Raw genomic sequence first — 12,852 nt, 5'->3', positions numbered from 1 at the left:
TGGCGATCAGGACCATATTATCCCTAGTGGCAACCTTAGCTGAGGGACAATTTCATCGCAAATAACTAGGATGACCATAATTAAAACACAAATTTCTCCCCTCCACAAAAAATCCATGGTAAATCTATCCACAAAAATGCCAAGAAGGGTAAGGCAGGGATTACTGAGCTCCACTAACTTGAGATTCAACACCTTATGCCTTAGTACCATTGTTAGACTAAAAAAAGCCAATCACCTGAAGTCTTAGGATAAGAAGCACTACCTAGTGAATAGGAATTTCCCCCGTTCTTCTTCTAAGACTATTCCTACCGTCTTTTCTACTTCTCTTTTGATTTGCACCATACTCTGCATACCTAAACTTCTTGAGCTACCTTTCACCTATCTTTACCTGCTTTCTTTTATCATGCTTAACCTACTGCATGTAAACTACTAGCCAAGATATTTCTATATCATTATTTAGCATAACAATCTTACACTCTAATACCAAATCATGGCACAGATTAGAAGTAAACTTTGTCATCCTGTTTCTCATATTAGATAACAATTTTGAAGCATAACGGGATAGTTGTAGAAAATTCAGTAAATGTAGAAAATTCAGTGCATACTCTTTATCGCTCATCCTATCCTATTTCAGATTCAAAAACTCTTCTATTTTGGCTTCCCTCAACTTTGGAGGAAAGAAGTGATCAAGAAAGGAATTTGAGATCTTATCCCACTCAGCCATCTTAACATCTTCACCTCTCAACCCTTTCCAGACCACATACCACTGATAAGCTAGCTCCTTTAACTAACAAACTATACTCATTCTAAATCACTAGCATAAATCACCCTAAAGATTTTCTCCATCTTATTAATAAACCCCTGAGGATCTTCTTCAACCTTAGAACTTGTAAAGATTGGGGATTCAACCTTATAAACTAGCCCACTCGAGTAACCTCAAACGAATTAGGAGTAGGTCCAACATGATCGAAATGGCAAGACTGTGATGCCATAATCTGAACAAGGATACGGATGGACTAATAAAACTCTACATTTAAGATATCTCTCTAAGAAGACTGAGTATGGGTCTCACCAGTTTGAGAAGCCCGAGGAGGACTAGTAGGGATTGGTAGAACACCATTTGTAGTTAGTATTGGGAGCCCTAGACCAAGTCTGTATTTCATGAGTCGAGAAAATTCGCTCTATACTTTCCCTATTAGGACAGACGTTCTGGCTGAGTTTCTATGACCGTTAGATCTTTGGAGAGGTATAATCTAAAATGCGAGTAAACCAGGAGTTAGATAAAACTCAAAGTACTAGACTCTTTAGCACGAAATAAACATAAATATGGGAAACATTCCTAAATACCACGTACCCTTCCCTTTATAGGTGTGTAGCCTTTATAAGTGTGGCATGCTACACACCTATAAAATGGACTCTACTCGACATATCTTTGTAGAAACTCTAAGACCTTGAACCATGCGATGATACCAAGCTTATCATGCCCCAAACTCAAAATTGAGCCCAGACATGACCGGCATCTCAATCCTATTGAGGGTTAGAGATAACCCCCTAGCCTTACCTCAATAGCATAATAAAGTAAACAGCGAAAGCCAACTAAGTCAATGAAAGATATATAAAACTAAAAGACAATTTAAAGAGTCAAATCAAGGCATCAATGACATTCCAATCATGTCCACAAAATCCTCTAATCCAAGAATTTCAACTAAGTTAAGACATGCCCCTGAATATGATAAAAGAAATTCATACACATGAGAAAAAAATTAGAAAATCTAAGAGAATGTCCAGGCCTTCCAAAAGATAAAAGCTTACCACTTCACCGCTGATCAACAAGAGTACCAACCACCTAACACTGCACAGGATCACCAGCAAAGCCCTCAGAACCTACATCATGAAATGATGTAGTACGATGAGTACTGGCATGGAACCTAAGAAAAGGGATAAAATAATGCATTTACCAAAATCCAGTAATAAAATCATATACGCAATAATTTTATATAAATATGTATAGGATGCTAGGATAGGGACAAGGGACTTGAAATATGATTCTTTAAAACATTAGTCCTAAACTATGTAGCTCGTATCGACTTTCTAGGTACCCATGAGCTATATGGGTCTAACTTCTCCTGTTTGAAAAGACCCATTCTATGTTAGTCGCATATATCAAGGAATAGATAAAGTCACCAAGGCGATAACCATCAAAAATATAATGTGTATATCAGACACAATGGTTATATAGAATCTCTAACATCAGAAAACATGGTTTCTAGTGTTTGTCTATTGGGATTAAACCTTCTCAGTGAGCTACACAATTTCCTTTAAGCAAAAATTAAAATAATTTGCACATAACACTAACCATTAACCATGGAGTTTATTATTTAGGCATTCCAACTTGATATCATCATACCAATAGTCTTGCAAACTATTCAAACTATGCCAGAAAAAAAGGGTTTTAACCATTAGACTCTAAATTTCATTTAAAATCAAAATTATTGCTACCAAGGGAATTTCAAAACCATTTTATCTTTTTTCCCTTTAATGTAATGCATTATTTTTTAATAATGAATTAAATTATGTGAAAATTTGTATTTAAAGCCAAGATTATAATGTGGGTTGAGGGTGATGCCATTGCCATACCAAAATTCATCAATTTTGTAAAAAAAAAAAAAAGTACCTCATTCCACCGTTATTATAAATCAAAATTGCCATTCATAATTCACCTTTTTAAGAATGCGCCAATTCAGTTTAAATCCATCGTTTAAAACATAATTAAACTATTTAAAAAAAGTTATAACAATGCAAGGTTATCACAATCCATAGACCCTCAAACCTAGTTCAAACCCATAATTCAAAATACTTAATTATTGGATAAATTGATACGATACTATAAAACTCAAGTTAGGTAGTGTACAACATGCCTTGAAGATAGAAAAATTTGAAAATGAATTGAAGTTTAGAGCCCGAAATAATAAATTCATTTAAAACTATTGTGTTTTCTTAGTTTGGAAGTTAAAGAGGAGAAGAGCAATGTGTAATCTTGATAACTGAAGGCTATGGGGTCAGTTGGGTGTTTTGAAGTCATTTAAGGGGGCAAAGGACTAAAAATCCCATGCCCCAAACTGAAAAAAATGAAGTTGCGCATAATTTGCCTAGAAGCATGCCATGCTGCTATTGATGTCACTAGCTAGCGTGCCACGGTCCTATCGCGGAGCTTAGATGGCGTGGCATGCCGATATCACGGATCCTCATTACCTCAGAGAGCTGAAATGACTCTGAACCCTGTTCAAAAATTCTAAAACTCACCCAAGTCACTGTTTTAATACCCCTTAACATGATTCAAGTTAAAAATTATCATTATATATGTGGAAAGATCCAAAATAAATTTATCATATATTTTTGGCGTCTCACAAATTTCTGCTACAAAGTGGTATGTTTTAACATTTATTTTTATCATTTAATGAATCTTGCATTTATTTTAATGCGAATTTCTATTTAATCTCATATAATTTATTGTCTTTGTACAATATTTATTCATATCTTTATATAAACATATCATTTATATTAATGTCAATTTGTATTTTTTAAATAATTTTATATTTTATATATAATGTTATTGATTGACGTAATGTTGGAAATTTTGATGATATCTGATAATTGAATTAGAAGTGATTTGATATCACCTGAAAAATTAGGTCTTTTAATTAGTCAACATGCCAAAACGACCCATTAATGTCAAATCCATTTGAATAGTTCCATATTTCACAGTAGAATTAGCTATTAGAATAGTATTATTTGTAAGCCCACTAGCACTATAAATCAGACCTACGTTTTGGGACATAAAATTTTCATGTAATGCTGCTTATGAAATTAGACAAATAGTTAAAGCAATGACAAAGTTGACATAAGTATGAAAGGAAACATAAAGCGTGCATGTAAAATTTCATACACTGTACCACAAATGAAAAAGAAATTCAATTCAAATTTAACTATATGGGATAAAATTTGATTAAGACCCGGAGAATAAAGAAACGCTACATCACAAGAAGAATAGGTTAAAAGTGACTAAGTAGGAACACCAAATGTTATCCTTAGAAAGTGACCAATAAGAGTAATTCTATCCATGAAAAATTCAGAGTCAAGACACTCGAGATGTTCTAAGAATTTATATTTTATGTTTAATTTTAATTTATAATTCAGAGTCAATATTTAGTACGATAATATTTAGTTTATTTTTGAAGTTTTAACAAATAAATATACGTCATGTGCAACACTCGTACCTTAAACTAATAGATAAGAAAAATAAGTAGATGACTTCTTACATATTCGAAAGCCCACAAACCCTACTAGCATCACAGTCCAATTGGTCGTATGTGTTGTTCATTCTAATGATAGGCTCCAAGAATGACTATGAAACTAGATTTTAAATTATATAGGTAAGATAGGAAGAAATTTTTCTTATTTTCCTGATTTCATAGAACCATCAATTTTATTGTATAAAAATAATATTTCTTTGTTCTTCATGATACTGACCATATTTCTTACCCCAATTTACATTTAATAGGTTGGACTGGTATATGATTGAATCATAACTCTTTTTATGTAGTTGATAATTAAAGAAAGTAGACAACTTCTTTTAGTAGTCTTCATGTCACCGACCCAAAAACAAACTCATGATGAAACTTGTCGCGGTATACCTTGACAAGTAAGTCTATCACCTAAACTGATACACCAAGGGGAAAAAGACAGAAATAACCCATAGTAAGGCTTCTAGAATATAGCCGAACGATAGAAAATATAAATAACAATGCGAAAAGAATAAAATAAACAGTAACACCATAACTCCCAAAACCTAATGCCAATAGTATAAGAATGTATCTAGAAAAATCCGAATCCAAATGAAATACATAAGATGTTCAAAACACAAGCGAAACTATGTCTCTAGAATTAAAGTAAAGACATAGTCTATAAGAAAGGTAGTAGAAGCCTGAAAGTCAATCACTACCTTGAAAACACTAAGTATCGCCCGAACAATCAAAGTGGGGTGCACCCGAACTAGGACCTGCACCGAAAGGGCACAGTAGGCATGAGAATAGTCCACTTGTACTCAGTAGAGATCATAGGCCGACCGAGAAAAGTAGAGAATAAAGCATAAAATTATATACACTAAAGGCATGTCACCTGCAATCAGAAAATATCCCACAATTGTAGCCCACACCGCTTTTACTAACAGTTTAAATATATCGTATATATTGCAATAAGCACCAGAAAGGACCACAAGTATACAATATACACAATACAAGAAGGTCAAAAGAAGGACATATATATACAAGGTCATTAATTACAAATAACGGAAGATAGAACAATTAGATAAATGACAAGTCAAGATATAGAATAAGTGGAAAGATGACATGTCATTATGGCAATACAAGCACTACATAAACTCAAAAAAGTAAGTGAATTGTATATGATGATGATGATATTGAGTTTGAAGCATGAGGTTGTTGCACAACCTCTGTATACACCCACAGAGGCAAGCCTCCTTATGTGGGATCCATGGAGGGATAGTCAACCCATATACTACCCCATATAAACCTATGGAGGCAAGCCTCTTAATGTAGAACCCATGGGGGGTTCATCAACCCATATACAATCAATATCCATGACTCTTATATTACGTAACATTTGGAGAGTTCTCTAAGATCCAATATCCAATACCACTATCCATGACTCCTCTCCGGCAGATCCCTCAAAAAAGGTCTATAAAATCTGATGTTCCTAGTGTTTCCAGAATTTCCATTATTTCTAGCATTTTTAGGGTGTCCAGTATTTACAAAGCATAAAACACACAAATCAAGTATGACAAAAATCAACGATAAGTATATATAATAGAATCTACTCATCAAAACAAAGTGAATGATACCCATATTGCCTACTTTTGGTTTAGGGTCAAAACGAACTCCCAAAATGAGTTTTCGAAAAGAAGGGCTAAATCATAACTTTACTGCATAAATGTGTTCGCCATACGTTTTGGGAATGTACAACTAAAAACCCAAGTTAAATTGAGTCAAAATGAGGTTCAAACCGAAGAAAACGTTTTATGAGCTTTACCAGGTAAAACCTATGAAATTCATTAAAAATCAAGATTCGAAGTTATTTTGACGATGAAATTAAGGAAAAACTAGTAATTAAAAGATTAAGAACATTATTCAAGTGAAAATGTTTACAAATTGGGGCTAAATAAAGTAATATGGTTTTGGGGCTTTTGAACAATTAATCAAGAAATTTGTTAAAGAAAAGGGTAAATTCTCACCTTAAATCCGAAAGAGAAGCAAGAAGTAGATGTTAATCTCTCTCCCCAACCACCCAGAAGCTTCACTTTTAATCTCTCACGCTATTTTAAGGCCTAACTTTGAAGAACTAAGATGAAAGATGAGTAAAAATCGGGCAAAAGGGGCTATTTTTACTCATACCAGGTAACCAGGGCATAATGTATAAAATGCATGCCTCAAATGAGTCTTACGCTTTGTGATCCAAGTTGCACCAGCAACCTGGTGCACTAGATTTTATAATTCCAAAATGGACTTTAACGGGGTGCCCGAGATTCATTTTGAATCCAATATACACATACGAACTATGTGATCATACTAAATTCAATGCTCCGACTCAATGGCGATATCTAATTTTAAAAAACATCAATTTCACAAAGTCAACCCTCGAAATCCAAAATACAATTTCAAAACCAATAGTCAAAATGAGATTTAAGAGCCACAAACTACACCAACCATGTTACCACCCTAAAATTGATGTTCTTGATCTGTTGTTCAGTCTGTTAAGTCATCCATTGCACGGATCAAAAAGTAACTACAGATGTCCAAAATAAGACCCTCGAAGCCACAAAAATCACAATATTACATAAATAGTATCAAAAAGTACAGGGAACTGTGCTAATCACCCCCACAACCTAGAAATACCAAAACACAACCACGGGGAGTGGTAAAATAGTCAAATCACATAAAGTCATAAATTTTACATATTTCATCAAATTCCAAGTCGCTTCATCATCCATCACTAAAAATAAGTTTGTCCTCAAACTAAAGGCAAAAGAAATACCTGAATCCACAAATAGTTGGGGATAAGAACTATGTATATCAGACTCGACCTCCCAAGTGCCTCATCTTCAAGTTGATGTCAGCACTAAACCTTAACAATAGGGAAAACTCTATAATCCAATCGTCTAACATCCCTAGTGATAACACTCATCTATATCTTGTAATTCAGTAGAGGATAGTCATTGGCAATACCACAACTTTTGTTGAGGTTGATTCCATAAGTAGTGAAAACTAGAATTCTACTCTTATGGGTCTTAACACTTACTAAGAAAACACCCAAAGTTCAAATAGAGTAAAAATATGATTTAAAAGAGGAGGTTATAATTTTGGGAGAAGGTGTGTGTCAATAGTAATCAATTCCACAAACTACACAACAATTATAATTATCTTTGATATAGAGAGAATCTTGGAATTATGTCTACCTAAGGACAAATTATGTACGGGTATGTGTGAATTTGATGTACATGCTAGTTGTTAACAATAGAGTAGGCTAGGTTTAGTATACTTTATGCTAGTTTGTCAAGAAAACCTCAATAATTTCACTTATTTAACCTTTAGGATAACTAACAAGTGAGTTAATTATATTCACCTATTACATCAATAGGGTATCCCTATTTCTAGGAAAATATCCAAGGTATAGTCAACTTCATAATCACTCTTATGTCTAAGATAGTGAGAATTAGCAAATTAAACCTATTAACTGTCTACTATTGCCTTGGTTTCCACATCCCTCTCTCAAGGATGGTTCGAGCTTTCAAGAGTTTAAGATTTTCACCCACAGACCCATTTTGAGTATTTGGCCTTTTCACCCATAAACCCCAACCAATTCAATCAAACAATAGTAGAACCCATCATCAACCAACTAGTATATACACAAATACATCACAACCTACAACTAATTGTACCTTAGTTCAACATAATCCCAAGACAATGAAATTAAGCTACTTATAATGAAAGGAGAGAAAAATATACCATAAGGGTTATGCAAAGCATCAATTCTTTAAGAAATTACTAAATTCAAGATCTCTAAATCAAATGACAATTGTTGCCCAATTTTGGGTTTCAACTTCAAATTCAAAATATTGCCTGTCTCTAGAATGTCCAAAATTTTAGGCCTTTAAGGGATTTGGGGTCGGCTGCTAAAAATTACAAAGTTGCCCCTGCTCCTGATCCCATGTTGTTGTAATTGCATTAAATTGGCAACAGTCATGGCTACCGCGACTGTGATTAGATCCACCCAATCGGAGTGGATGACAAACTTAAATTGATGTGATTTTGGCCCTTAGATCGTGATTGTGGTAACTAAGACTCGTTCTATACATGGTCCTTCAGTTGTACACTTTTCTTCTCTTCTTTGTTCTTTTTTAGCTTAATTCCACATCCTTTTATCTCATTATCTATATGCTAGCAAAATGTGGAAATTCGTGCATGAAATCACAATGTTGTCTCATTTATGTATTTAAAGCATAGTGCATGAATGATAAGAGCAACCAAGCGGTAAATTCATAACTCATCAACACCCCCAACTTAAAGCTTTGCTTGTCCTCAAGAAACACTATTTCTTACTATGAGACTATGCATATTTATTCCCAAATTAAATGACCCAATAATCATAATGACTTCAAGCTTAATTAATCCACAATTTAGCTCTTCAAACATAGGCAAAACTATTTTATGACACCCCTCAACATAAAATGTGATTTTTCAAAGATGCAAGAGACTTTAAAGAGCAACCATGAACTAATCACTAATATTCTAGAAATGACTCACCTTTGACCTTAACTACATTATACTCCTTTTTGCCCACTATAGAGGGATATGAAAAAATCATCCACCTCGACTTATTTATGTGTATCCTCACAAGAAAGAAAATTCCACACACCATAAATTATCCAACAAGGAATTTAAGTGTGAAACACTCTCTTTCTCAAGAACTCTCAATGCTAACAAGTACCCTGTCATAGGCTTGCCCCTATTTGCAATGCCACTATAATGAAAATACTTGGTTGGAAATCATGAAGGGATTTTTGTGCTTGTAACATAGGTTCGGGGTAGGGTAGGATATCTTTTAGGAACAACATGGCTATACCCTCTTTGAACATCTACATCACGCTATTCCATCGAACTTTTGATCACGGGCCGCTTCTTTTGTTTTTACTCTTTACACATGTGCCTACTTTTTATTTCCTTAGTTCACTTGTTTTCCTTTCACTTGTTTTTCTTGCACCTTTTGTGCTTCACTTTCCTTCGTAGGATCCTTTATTTCTTTTTATTCATTTTTTCTAAATACTTAATCTCATAGGCACTCACTTACAACTTCATAGGCCAAAGTTACCTCTTTCAATCATCACCACCCCCAACTTAGACTTTTATCCTCGAGTTGTTATTTTATGTTCAAAGAGGGTAAGGTTCAAAAGAGGGATAAAAATTGAAAGTCTCATGAATTGCAATGTGTTTGCCAAAGAAAAGGTTAAAGGCTCAAAGTGGGTGACTAGGGATAACAACTATGCAAGGGTAGGCTTTTTAAGCTAAAGTGGACTTCCAATGTCACAAAGATGGCCTAAGATCATCTCCCCAACCAAGTGCAATCAAAATTATCCTTGAGAGGCTAATGAAGGACGTTCTAGATGGTAAAAGGACAAATGGGATTTGGACAAATAAGCTCACCACACATGGCATGCGAATTCTCCAATGAGGCTCAATTTCCCCTTCCGCTAGAGACAAAAATGGAGTATCTACCAATTTTACAAACCAAAAATTTTGGTGTCTCAAAAAGAGAAGAAAGTGTTGATACAAGGTTTCTCATGTGCTTTCGATTTTTTGAAAACTTTTTGGATGGAGGGGGATGTTTGCTTTGCATTTGCACCACACATAATTTGCTAACTATGGTACCAATATAAGGCTTCGTCTCACATTTTGGATTTTACACGGGCAAACGATATGGTTACTCAGACTTTGCCATAGGTACAAGTACGATAGATCCCAAATGCCAAAATGCCACAGGTACTTAGATTTCCTTTGTATTTATGACCTTAATGCTAGAGTACTCAGACTTTCCCTGAATCCATGGGTCAAACCTAATCACAACACTTTTCTCTTAAGAATGTCGTCACTCAATCTATCATAGGGAAATGCTCGTCGGATATCATCACAAACAAAATAAAGATAACATACAAATCTAACAACAAAAAAACAATTAATCTATGCAAACATGGGCATCATCAGAGCACCCAAATATTAACACCCAAAAGAACATAAAAATATCCAGAAGTATCAATAATACAGGACCAAATCAAATAATTATGGAGACAGGCACCCCAAACTAAATAGATAACAATGTCCTTACTGCATAAATAATAAATCATAAGAAGAGATAAGGGTTCTCCCCGAAACTGCATCAAGAACTTCTCTCGTCTGTAGACTCTGCATCATTATTAGCATTCTCAAGAATGGACCTCTCAGCTATCACCTCATAATCACTCTTCACTAGGGAGGAAGGGAGTCTATCAAGAGGTTTTAGGACCTTCTATAGGCCCTTTACCCCCTTTCATATCTTGCTAAAGAACTCATCTTTCTTCTTCTCCCTTTATACCATCTTCTCATATGCAATCTAAAGATCACGATAGGACTCTACCAAGGATGAATAGGCTCTCTCAAGCCTAGAAATAGTATCTCCCTTCTTCTTTTGGTCCTCCTGATACTCTTCAAAATTAGATCAGGAAACATATGAATGACGAGTGGTAGAGGGCTCCCTAGCCTCCATAGGTGGACTTGACATGAGCTCCCTGATGGCTACAATATAACCTCCAATATCCTCTAGAGGCCCAATGGTGGGTGGCCTATAAGACTTAGGCTCCTCATATGTCGACTTCTCCAAATTGATCTTCATTTTCTTTCTTTTGCCTAGTGCACCCCTTCCTCCAATTTTCAAAGGATGGATAGATGTGCCAGAGCGCACCCAAGTATTATAGAGCATTCATCAACCCCAGCTCTCCTGTAAAGCTTAGTAATTAAATAGGGAAAGAAGAGATGCATCCCACCTTGGTTCTTAAATAATTTCATTTTAGAAACTAAAAGCTGACCAACATCTTAAGGAATGCCATAGAAAATGCAAGAAACCATCCGAGCCCGCTAATCTGGGACTACTGTCATATGGGTGCAAGGGGAGACTCGACTATATATGATGTTCAACCAAATTCGAGCCTCGGCAGTAAAGTCATTCATGTGGATGTTACTCTTGGTTGCCGCCCATGAAACTTCCTTTCGGGCATATTTTTTCTGCTGACCAACTTCTCCGTTCGCACCTTTTTTCTTCAAACTCACCCATGTCTGCATTTGGGAGCCCATAAATAGAGTTTATTTGCTCCGTCCCAAAATCCACCACTTTTTCCTGGATCTTGATAGTATGTAGGGTGGATCCGAGAAAGACATTACACATGTTTGTGTAGAATTTACAGAACCATTGCTCATTATCCTTGTAAGGATGTAAATCGAAATACTAGCACCTTGTGGCCATAAAACTGTCGTGAAATGCTAGGTTTTCTGGCACAGTCTCAAAGCATATTCCTCTCTCCATGAGAAGCTTTGTCCTTGGAAGATCACTATAGTAGTGAGTGTGGCACTCAGTTACAATGAATATGATGTGATTATATTTCTCCATGATATTCTCCTAAAAAATTACAGACGACACAAAAGCTCAATGGATGATTACTTGGTGGTGTTTGGAAAAAATTAGAAGTACAAAATTTTAGGTACAGTCAGAAAATTAGCCTTCATTATCGCAATCACAGTCCATAGAGCCATGATCATGTTGCCAAAATTGTGGTCTCGATGACCTCGATTGAGGTATCTGAGACCAATTTCGGTCCAATTTTTCAATGTCTTAAAATTCAAATTTGAAGCCCAAAGAATGTTCTATAACAGGGATTTACACTAAAATTGTTGAATAAAACCACTAGGTACTCAATTATACCCCAAGAATTCAAAAACCATTAGTGAATACTAATACGGGCAACCTATTGAGCACTTGGTGTGTACTCTTCATTTTTCTTAATTTGAAATACAATTTGGGTACTCAAGACTTCCCCACTCATTTTCTCACCATATTCTAGCAGCTAAACACTACACAAGTACAATATATAAAGCATTTAAGCATAAAAAACATAATTTTAGGCCTTCCCTATAACATGCATTCTCTTTCCTATTCTCCACAATCAAGGCATAGATTTGAGGCACCCACCAAATAAGTGATGCAAGAGGGATGCAAGGATGTTATTAGAATGCTCATAATTTGGCGAGAACTGGGTCCAATTAGAGAGAAAAGTTGAGAAGTGAGTGTTGGGAGGAAATAAGGGTTCATATGGTTATCTGATTGATGTGACTGCGATTTTAATCAGTGTTTTGCGATCGTGGACACATGGGTGACCGTGATCATGGACAATATCCCATGATCGCGGTAACTAGGGGCATTTTCGTTCCCCTATTTTCCCCTATTCAGCTCAGCATACAAAAATTTTACACTTTCTCCATCTCAAGCTCATCTAATACACTCTATAGTGTCATAAATAGATGGGTTACTCAATTGAAAATACTATAATCTACTCTACAAAATTGAAAATAGAGGATAAGAGCCACTCTCGTGGCATTTGTAGGTTGCCTCCCACATAGAGCCTTAGTTTAAGTTGTGGCATGACGTCTTCCTTCTTACTCAAGTTGGGTCATAAAGGGCCCCCTCATTCACTTC

This window comes from Capsicum annuum, chromosome 4, assembly GCF_002878395.1.
Source record: "Capsicum annuum cultivar UCD-10X-F1 chromosome 4, UCD10Xv1.1, whole genome shotgun sequence".
Lineage (NCBI taxonomy): Eukaryota > Viridiplantae > Streptophyta > Magnoliopsida > Solanales > Solanaceae > Capsicum > Capsicum annuum.
Note: the sequence above shows the minus strand (reverse complement) of the source record.